Genomic DNA, 11,658 nt, shown 5'->3' with positions numbered 1-11,658 from the left:
AGAAAAGGAAACAAGGGGGAGGAGGAGGGAAAAAAGAAACCACTACTAACAATTGAGAGTGGTATTTTGAAATAAAATTCAGGTGATGAAACCTCCAGAAAACATATATAAGCTGGAAATGGAGATTCTAGAGAGGAGCGGAACACGGTGTGAGAAGAATCAGTGGCAAGGAAAAGCTCATAAATAAGCTTCATGACCACACCTTTACTAGGGAAGATTACGGGCATGGCGTCGCATCAACTTGTTCATCAAGGCGAAAAGAAAAGCCATTACCAAAGCAAGAAGCCTACACGTCACCTTCAGCTTCCTCTAGCTCTTGCAATCTCCAAGAGATTTTTTCTAGCGACGTGCGGTCTGGCATTGTAGCTTTTTCTTTTGATGGAGCACTTTCTAGATGGTGGCCTTAAGTGGATGAGGTAATTGGTGCATCTCGTTTCACAGTCACCACATGCCCCATAATAATTCTTTATTATGACCCTCCAGTGTGCGATTCGCCTCCATTGGGAAGGTCCAGGTTCTGGCTTCATAGATTACCATGAGTTGTGTGGGCCAAAAAATATTTTGGAAATGGTATCACCTTGGATCTCATAGATGGCTCAAACAAGTGTATCTGCCACACTATTCTCGGACCTAGGGATGTGATGTAATTGGATCTCTTGGAATCCTTGGCAGAGTTGTGTGGCGTGCTGATGATGAGGGACCAAGGACTCACTTTGTACCTTCCAATCACCACTAACTTGCTAGCAAAGTAGCTAAGAGTCCCCACGCACTTCGAGCTAGGTTATTTGATGGTACTTCGCTCTCTGCAAACCGAAGATAAGGGTTGAATACTCGGCTTGATTACATGTGTCAGTGGGGCCACATGGCTACTATACTGAAATTCCACATTGAAATTCCACGGCGTCAGCGGAAACTAAAGATACACCAGCCTCGGATGCTTTTGTTGAGGGCTTGTAGGCACCATCAAAGTGCATCACCCATGCTGACATTATATGAGGACCAAAACACGTAATCCCCAAGTCTCCCAATAATCCAGAATAGGGACTATGAGTGAATGTGGAGAGGCCCAAACTTCAGCAAGGTGCATAGGACCAAATAGAATTGCAATCCTTTGTTGATGATTCATTTTATTACAACATGAAGCTCAACATGCGGTACAAAGGGTTGATTTAGTACAAAAGGGTTCCGCGACCCTAACATCTTACCCGTACAAATGCATATTATTACATAGAAACTCAGAAAACCCTAACTTTATAGCAGAATCATAATAATAGCTTTTTGGTGGCCCAAATACCTTGACCTTCTTCTTAAGGATTTTTACTTTCAGTGGCACAATATTGAAAGAGCAATTGGATTCCAGCATCTTTGTTGATTGGCTTCAAGAGCATCAACTAGAGAACCTACACTCCCCATCCATCTTCATCACCAATGAGAAATCGGCCCAGATGCACTAGATATTAATCGAATAATACTAGTTTATCAACAAGGATTAAGCAGCAAATCCTTAGGATAAGTCCCCAATCCTCAGGCAATTCCCACCCATCAATAAACCTCACTCCATGCACCACCTTGAAAGATGTCAAGATTTAGATGGGCGTGCAGCTTGGGGAGCTAAAGTCAAAGTTTTGCCAATGGATGTGTAAGACTTCAATTTCCTTTATGTCCCAAGGAAGGAACTTCCACCCATCATCGAAATTAGTGACCTAGTGGACCACGTGCTACTACAAGTCAACTGGAAGCTCTAGGAACACCTCCCGCTAAGTACTCACAGTTGTCGGCCTTAGACTTCAGAGGAATTCCTTGAAATCGTCAACCTTGAGCATATAAGCTGATCTGTTGATCTGATCCTTGAGTCAAAGCTGAGTGGTGTTATGGATAAATTTGACCAAAGTAAAAGGCATAAATATCTGTGTGTGCTTGTATGTGTGGCAATAGTATAATAAAATATGGTGTGCATAAGGCCCAGGGTTGAGGTGGCAGGGCATGACTATGTGCCACCCTTCCACATAAGAGGACCCATAAGGTGTGTTGTACGTAATCCTTGGTAGATATATTATAAAATGCTAAGGTGGCATGCTTCCTCCATGTGCCACCCCTCCACCTAGGCAGTCCCATGCCTGCATTTAGTGAGACATGGACCAAGGACCATGGGAGAAGTAATATAAAATAGGTGGAGATGGATATTATATTGGATTATTCCCTCCATGTAGGATAGGCCCATGTTGGGGGGGGGGTGTAGATAGTCCAAGAATGCAAGTTAAATAATGGGGAAAGTAGGATGAGGTGGCAAGATTCCTTGTGCCAACCCTCCACTTGTCCTCCTAGATGATTGAATGTATTATAAAATTGGGAAGAGACCAGGGGAGTATCTTAGACTTGGGATATGGAGGTTGATATATGTGGAAAAATGAGGCCAAGGGTTGTCGCACACAATTGAGAGTGTGTAACCATCTAGCCCACATGGGAAACTTTTCCACACACACCATGCATGTGGGAGGATGCATTTATTGGGAGAGACCCCCCTCTCTTGGCTATAAAAGGAGGGGGCTATTCCTTGATGGGACACACTCATTCTTGTAAAGCCACCTAGCTAGTACTTTGATTTCCCCCCCCATCCTTCCTTTCCAATAAAGCATGAATCTCTTCCCTTGATGTCTCCATCTCTACATTCCACCTCCCATCATGTACATGCTCCTCTTCCCCCTATTCCATCCCCCTAGTGCCATAGTCCCCCTCTTCATTCCCACCCCTCTTAATCCCTTTTCCCCACCTATGTTGACGCTTCCTCCCTCACGTTCCCTTTTCCTCAATGGCCCTCGAGCGTCACCATGCCTAGCGTCTAGCCTCATGCATTGATTTCTTTTCTAGTTAATAGTGGCTAGAACCATCGGCCCTAAAAGAAAATTAAGTACTTTTTGTCTTTAGAGTACCTCAAACAAAAACCAGGAACATGTGTTTGGGCCAACTGGTGCTTAATACCCGATAATGGTTTGAATTGGACCACCTTTGGGCCCAACTATTTTTTGAGTCTAAATACACAAAATTGAAGAGCTCAGAAAGCTGAGAACTTTGACTTTTCACAATACATTGAAATTCTATTTCTATCAAAAGTTATGGCTTTTTGAAGCTTTTGACCAAACAATTGAAACATAACCAAATTCCCGCCACTTATCACATGAAATCTTAGTTAGCCCAATGGTAAAATAATCCTTTTTGGAGAAGAGTGGTCAAGGGTTCAATCCTTTTAGGGGACCCTGCAGTGCCAAGTCACCACGTAGGTACTGATGTGGCAGCCGCATGGCAGGAGGTGACATGGCAGTAGACTGCAAATGATGATGTGGCAAGGGCGAATCATGATGTGGTGCGACCGAGTGGTGATGTGGTGGAGCGACTAGGTGATGTGGTAGAGCGGCCTAGTGGTGACGTGGTGGGGCAACCAAGTGACGTGGTAGAACGGCCAAGTGACATGGCAGGGTAGCCAGATGATTTGGCAGAGCGGCCAGGTGGCTTCGTAGAGCAACTGGGTGGTGATATGGCAGGGCGCACATGTGGCAACGTAGGAGCGGTTCTCAAAGCAAGAGGGAATCTGAGGCAGGGGATGATGTGTCGACGATGGGGCACCCGAGGTGGAGTCGGTACCCGAGGCGACGTATGCAAGGGAAGCGCGCGGGTAAGGCTCCCGGAGGGAAGTGAAGGGGGAGGCACCTAAGGTGGCGACATCGACGGCTACAGGGATGGGGACAGAGGACGGGGGTGCACCCAAGGTGGTGGCAAGGAGGAGGATGAAGGGGGGAGGCGTCCTAGGTGGCAGCGATACCTAGAAGTCACACAAGCATGGAGCTTAGGCTAAAGGCAACGTCGGAGCAAGAGAGGCGAGCGCAAGTGCGGCCCACGAGGAGGCACATGAGGCAACAATGGCATAGAGGAGATTGATGGGGGGCGAGGCGCCTGAGGGTGCTCGAGGTGGAGGGAAGAGAGAGAAGAGAGACAAGAGAGGAGAGAGAGGGTCAGACTAGAGAGAGAAATGAGAGGAAGAGGTGAGTGGAGAGATAGAGTGGGAGAGTGTAAGAAGGGAGTGGAGTGTAGAGAGAGAGAAGATGGCAGAAAGGTGAGAAAATTTTTTCTTTTCAAGAAAAGTAAATGTCAACAGAAGGGTACACGAGCATATTCATAGAGGTGAAGGGCCACTATCAAGGAGCCATCAATGGTAAGGCACCCTTCGAAAGCCATGCCGTGGAGTTCGAATCCCAGTAGCGACACCACGACTATTGCAAGATTTGAAAACCTCCAACATGGCTTGATTGCGGGCATTCGTGCATACGAACCTCACGACAAGTGTGTAAAAGAGAGATGATAACTCATCAGGAGAATAGAAAATATACAAGTGAGATAGGGGTCCCACATCACCTACTTTACATTTAAAATATAGCAAGTTGCATGGACTATATGCCTTATTTTCAAAGATGCTTCCAACATGGTAGGGTGGCACATGGACTCCCTTGCCACCTCAACCATGGGACCTTGACTACTCAATATATTACACGACTATTGCCACATACACACATAGTGCTTCCACTTATTACATTTACATTGGAAATTTTTAGCAATAACTCTGTGTGTGTGTGTGTAGCATCTTTTGGCAAGTGTGTTCAAAAATGGCTCTCTCTCTCTCTCTCTCTCTTTCTCTCTCTCTCTCTCTCTCTCTCTCTCTCTCTCTCTCTCTCTCTCTCTCTCTCTCTCCATTTGTCCCTTTGTCACATTTCCATTGAAATAAAAATTTTATTTTTTGAAATAAAAATGGTGACCTCTCTCTCTCTCTCTCCCTCTCTCTCTCTCTCTCTGTGTCTCTCCGTCTCTCCGTCTGTCCCTTTGTCACATTTCCATTGAAATAAAAATTTTATTTTTGTAATTGTTACTATGACTCTCTCTCTCTCTCTCTCTCTCTCTCTCTCTCTCTCTCTCTCTCTCTCTCTCTCTCTCTCTCTCTCTCTCTCTCGCCCTCGCTCTCTCTCTCTCTATCTATCTATCTATCTCTATCTATCTCTCTCTCTATCACATTTCCATTGAAAAAAATATTAGTTTTTCTTGTCATTTTATTGCGCTATGGGGTGGGGGGGGTTTCCCTTTCCACTTATACATAACCAAAACTACGACAAGTCATAAACTTTGATGCATAACTTGGATTGAGGCGGTCCAAAAAGGAAATTTACTCAAAATTTCAAGATTTTTCTGCTCCTTTGCTCAAATTTGGGATTCGGCAACAACTTAAAGGTCTTTTTCAAGCTACAAAGTTTTAGGCGCATGTATGGGAATGATGATGCAAGAGCATTTAAAGAGGGGTGTGTGTGTGTGTGTGCATGTGCGTGTGCACATGATCCCTCTCTTCTCTCTCTCTCTCTCTCTCTCTCTCTCTCTCTCTCTACATTTTGACAACTATCTAAAACAAATTGACACCTGAAAAAAAACTAGCCACATGGCATTTTGACGATTGAAATGCCACATCATAGTATTTTCACATAGTATAAAATATTATTTTTTGGGTGTGTTTTTTCTGGGTTGTGCATATGTGTTCGGTGAAATTTTTTAAGAAGGCAAACTTACTTGGATTGTTTATATGGGTAGGATCAAATGTATAGTCATGCTTGTTGGCATCTTGCATGGCTGCCATGTGTCTGAAGGACCCCATCGAGTGTGGGAGATCCCAATTCCCCCACCTCCTAGCCATGCCTACCTCTCTTCCCCCAAAAGGTCCCAGGAGGGATCAAGGAGAGAGCAAAAATCAAGACAATATATCCAAGGCCACTAGGGCCATATTATTGCTTATGGTATTAAATCCCACCAATGCCACATGTCCTTAGTGCAGGCCTACCAATACACCATGCTCCCCTTAGCTAAATCAAGGGGTGAAGGCCACCACTTCCAACACCCCCTTGTGGACAAACCCTATTACAAACAAACATGACCAACTGGTAAACCACACAATGCCGAGCCAATCAAACACAAGCCACTACCAAATTCCACGTGGGTAGCACGCTTGCCAAAGGTCACATGAGGGAGCACACATGTCAGGGAGTCATCAAGAGTTGTCGCCGTTGTTGACACACACAAGTGTGTCACACTTCAAAGTCATAGCCCAAAATGCGATAGCCCATCCACCATAGTTGTGCAATTGCCATGTGTCACTCATGCAATGGCCGCACAAAAATCCACCACAGTCCTATGGCAGCGGGGAACACCTAATTTGATACCATGTTTGTAGCATGTATGGTAGCCATGTGTCCCAGTGACATCATCAACTACGGGGGGGGTCCCAATGCGCTTCCTCCTAGCCACACATACCTCTATCTCCCCCCAAAAGGTCCCACGAGGGATGAGAGAGAGAGGGGTAATCAAGCCAATATACACAAGGCCACATTAATGCATATGGTACTAAATCCCAACAATGCCACGAGTCCTAACACCCACAATAAACCATGCTCCGCTTAGCTCACCTCCAACAATGCCTACTTTCATAATTGATCAACATAATACTCATAAACCGTTTCAATCTCTTAAGCAAAATGGTTATGTTTCTCCATATGCTTATTTTAGTCTTTTATATATATCCATAGTTAGACCTTGACCTACTTCACAAGAAAAATATTCAAGAGATTTCTTGCACCCTTCTCTTGCAATTATGTAAAGAGAGAGAGAGAGAGAGAGAGAGAGAGAGAGAGAGAGAGAGAGAGAGAGAGAGAGGGAGGGAGGGAGGGAGGGAGGGAGGGAGGGAAAGGGGCAAGGAGATAAAGGGGAGTTGAGAAAAAGTAAGAGTATGTCTAAGATGAGAGAAATGGAAATAGACATTGAAAGAGACTAACAGAGAGATGAGAATGACATGAGAGTAAGAGTACGTCTAAGATGAGAGAAATCAAAATAGACATTGAAAGAGAGTAAGAGAGAGAGAGAGAGAGAGAGAGAGAGAGAGAGAGGTGTGTGGAGAGGGTTTGAAAGGAGAGAGAGAGAGAGAGAGAGAGAGAGAGAGCGCATGTGAAAGGAGACGAGGAGATAGAGGGGAGTTGAGAAGAAGAAAAGAGTACATAAGAGATGAGAGCGAGGGAAGCATAGAGAGAGAGAGAGAGAGGTGGAGGGAGAGAGACATGAGGGAAGGGAGGGAGAGAGAGAGAGAGAGAGAAGGGGGGAGGAGGGGGGGAGGGAGAGGGGGAGAGAGAGAGAGAGAGAGGGGGGGGGGAGGGGTAGGAGAAGAGAGAGAGAGAGAGAGAGAGAGAGAAAGAGAAGGGGGGGTGAATTGGGGGACGAGTGGATAGAGGGGAGTTGAGAAGAAGAGAGAGTACATGCACAATTAGAGAGAGGGAAGCATACATTCAAAGAGAGAAGAGAGAGAGTATGCTTGCCAGTTTTGGGCAAGCTACCAAAAACCATCCCCTTTTGTGTGTGTGTGTGTGTGTGTGTGTGTGTGTGTGTGAGAGAGAGAGAGAGAGAGAGAGAGAATTCAAACCTTACAATAGAAATGAAAGTACATAGCATATTGCTATCAAATGTTGCTAATATGAAGATGACTGAATTCAACGATAGAATTCAAAAATCTGGAAAAGGCCTTGAAAAAGCAATCCTCCTTCCCTCTAAGGCAAGGAATGGATTTGATAGAATTCATGAGATCGATGAAGAAAAAGAGATTTTTGCCCTAAAGTTCCTCGCAATGAAGAAATTAGAAGTTTAGAAAAGAAGTATCAAGTTCAAAGAGCGAAGTATGAAGTACAAATGTCTTGCATCAAAAATAGGGACAGGCTAGAAATCAAAAGGGAAGGTTCAAATCTCTTGTTATAGTAGTTGATTTCAAGAGAAAGGTCAAGAGAGGACTCACGAGGACTAAGGAAGTTGGTTGAGTAGTAGCACTATAAGCAAGCCAAGGGAAAGGCCAGCATGCTAGAAGAACCACAGGTCGAGAACACCATGTTGATAGGGAATCCCAAGAGCCAAAAATGCAATATTAAAACAAGAAGATGATTTACATGCAACAATTTCGCAATAACAGAGTGCACAATACAAAGGCTACTTTTCAAATTGGTGCTATATAGCCAGCTACTGTCAGGAAACTTAATAGGGAACTTCCAATAGCTCAAATTCATCTACACCATTTGCTATCTCAACACAAGTCCCACAAATGATGGCAACCAACCGCACATATGTGTCCCAATTAGTAAGGGAGAAAACATGTACCATTTCGAAATAACAAAGAATATCTTATTTCTCTCTTTGCATATTTTCCTTCTCTTTGGAAATGTTGAATCCTCACTAAGCCCCTTCCCCCTTAGGGGCAAATAAAAAATCTCTAACATGTGGCTCCCCCCCACCACATGGGGTGCACGCCTCTCTTGACCACATGAGGTATTGTGCCTCATGTGACCACATGAGGTGCATGCCACATGTGGGGTGGGAGCCCCCATCCCCCACATGTGGGCCTCCAAAGCTATGGTCTCCGATACTCCTCGCTCCTCGTTCCTCCCCACATGGCCTCCCTTCCACTACCCTCCACCCCTTCACTGCCCCTCCTCTCTACCCTTCACTGCTCCTCCCCTATGCCCCTTTCCCAACCCTCCATCTATGCTTCGCCACCCCTGTCCTTTCACAACCTCTCCTCTTTGACCTTCCCCTCCCAACCCCTCTCGTCCACCCCTTCGTCGCCCCTCCTTTCTATCCTTTACCACCCCTCCCTATATAACAAATCCCGCAGTTTGAGAGAGAGGAGGGAAAAAAGAAAGGAGAGGGAGCTTTACCAAGAAGAAGATGCTCATGAAGGGAGGCCAAGAGGGAGAAGGGGAGCCAAGGTGCACCATGCAGATGGGAGGAGGGGAGGGGAGCCAAGTCAGATGAGGGTCAAATGGGAGAAGCAACGAGCTGAAGATCGGAGGGGGGAAGGAAGAAGGGAGGACTATGGATGGGAGAGATGCAAAGTCACATGAGGGGGACAAGGGGAGGGTTGCAGATGGGAGAGGAGTGGAGTCACATGAGAGGGAGGAGGGGAGAGCTGCGAATTGGAGGGGAGAAGAGGATGAGAGTAGGGGAGGCAATGTGAGGCAGAAGGGGATGGGAGCAAAAGGCGATGGAGGGAGGCAAGCATTGTGAGAGAGGAGGGGATTGTGATGGAGGAGGGACGTGATGAGGGGGAAGGAGGCAAGCAATGGAGAAAAGAGAAGAGGCGATGTGGGAGGCAATGGAGGGGAGGCAATTAAGGGAAGAGACATTGAGGGGAGAAGGTGTGAGAGGAAGGAAGAACACGACTGAGAGGAGGCTAGTGAGAGGAGTGGAGGTGAGTGAGGGATGAACTGAGTGGACGTGATGTGAGAGGAGTGGAGGTGATGTGAGAGGAGTGAGGGAGGAGTGGAGGCAATGTGATTGATGGGCCAGGAGGGAGAAGGAGTGCTATGGGAGGTGTGATGGGAGGGGGAAGGCAGGAGGGAATTAAGTGTGGGAGAGAGATGGGAGGAGGTGTGATGGGAGGGGGAAAGCATAGGAAATCAAGTGTTGGAGAGGTGTTGGAGAGAGATGGGAGGGAAGGAGAGAGATGGTGAGAGGGATAATTTTTTGAAAATTTTAACATTTTTTGGAAGGAGAGATTATGAGAAGCTTTTGGAAGCTTGTAGAAGCAGGTTTAGGGCCAATCCTTCTGTATATAAGAGCTAAACATTCTCTTCCTCCTCATTTGCCCCTGCTAGTCAATTGGAGAAGGCTTTCAATACAAGGCCTAATTTTCAAGAGCCTATGAAATATTAGGGTTATACCACATCTCAAAATTATTTTTAACATGTAGCTCATTTTCATTAAAAACTCAAAATTCATTTTGTTCCAATAAAAATGCACAATAAAGAAAAATGTAAGTTCCTTTGCACATATTGTGCAAGTCATAACTTTACATAAAAAATATCCCTTCACATAACGATGTGGAGCTCACATCAATAGTTTTAATTATGAAAAAAAATCAAAATCTTTACATTCTCCAAATCTTCTTTCTCAACATATAGCATATGCCACATCTTTAATACTCTCAACATATGGCATGCATGTACCACATCTTCGAATAAAATCTCTCCTTTTTCTAAAACATTATATGGCATATGCCATACCTTGACATTAAAAAGTCTTTTGTTCTTCAAAAAAACTTGAATTTGATACCCAAAAAAATGTTTTCACATTTATATTTTTACCAAATCTATAAAAAAAGACATTTTTTTAAAAACGTCCACATTTTGATTTCTTTGTCAAATTAATAGCTAAAAAGGAGGGCACACGCGTGCGCACACACACACACACAGTATTTACCAATTTGATACTAAAAAATATATTTACACTTTTTGATTTTTTTTCCAATTTTATATCACAAAATGGGCATTTTTCAAAATGTGTCTTTACATTTTGAATTTCAATCAACAAGAGTCTCTCAAAAAATTCTTGTAGACTTTGATTTGTTTTTCTTAGATTATATCATAAAATGAGGCTTTAGGGTTTAATTTTATATCTTAACTAAGCATATGATTTTGGATTTAGGGTTTAGGGTTAGGGTTTTAGATCTTAATAAGTAAATTATTAAATCAGAAGCAATTAAATAATTCCTAAAATCTTCTTGCTAATCTTTGTTTCCAATATATGATTTCACGCTACAAGAATTTGAGGTTTAGATGTGATGTTAACAGTATGGGAGAAATGAAGTGCCTGACTTTGGGATAATACTCAGTCTCGATCCCATGATCTTGTGTCGTTTCTAAGGTTGTGGTGAGACAAGATGTGTTGTGATAATCACCAAGGTGATTTCCCCTGAAGTAGAATTAAAATATCAACAAGGAGACTTTAAAACACTTAGTGATGTGTTACAATTTGAAGTTATCAACATACAAACACTGAGAATTCTTTGGGATCAGGATGAGATCATTCCAAAGAAATACTTGTCTTTATGATATTACACAAAATTCTTATCTTGAGGGAGAAAAGGTGGACATTTTATCTTGGTATAAAGAAGTATTAGGATTTGGAAAATTTATCAGCTATGTTCATAATATACTTTGTATGATCGAGGTTATTAGGTTGACATAGGCATCATTCACAGTGCAATAAATAGTATTTCACATTCACAAGTGCACATGGGTAATAGCTTTTTTGAAATCCCATCTACTCAAAAAACTCTCTCAATGTGATGGATGACACAAGAATGTACTACCAAAATAATAAAAGACAACAAAGGACACCGTTCTAAAAATTCTAAATCATAAAGGCAAGAGGTTGGTGGAATAAGTGATGCCTTGTTGCTTGATAAATGTAGTGATATTGGCCATGAAGAACTTACTGAATTGAGCATATCAATGCCATATGTGGGATAAGCAATGCAATAATAGGGATTGATGAGATAAATTTAGTGATATTGGTCATGAAGTATTTACTAAATTTAGTGAAGCAATGCAGTAATAGGGATTGATGATAAATTTAGTGATATTGGTCATGAAGTATTTATTAAAAACTGACGATATTGATGTTGTTTGTGGGACAAGCGATCTAATGACAAGGATCAATGGCAAATATCATGATATTGGTCATGAATTACTTACTAGAATTGAGGATATCAAGCGTACGTGGGATAAATCATCCTCTTTAAGCAAAAAGCGAAGAAAA

The sequence above is a fragment of the Dipteris shenzhenensis genome, chromosome 13 (assembly GCF_047967505.1).
Source record: "Dipteris shenzhenensis isolate YYH24624 ecotype China chromosome 13, Dip_SZ_1.0, whole genome shotgun sequence".
Lineage (NCBI taxonomy): Eukaryota > Viridiplantae > Streptophyta > Polypodiopsida > Gleicheniales > Dipteridaceae > Dipteris > Dipteris shenzhenensis.
The sequence above is the reverse complement of the archived record's forward strand: the minus strand, read 5'-3'. Positions refer to the sequence as shown.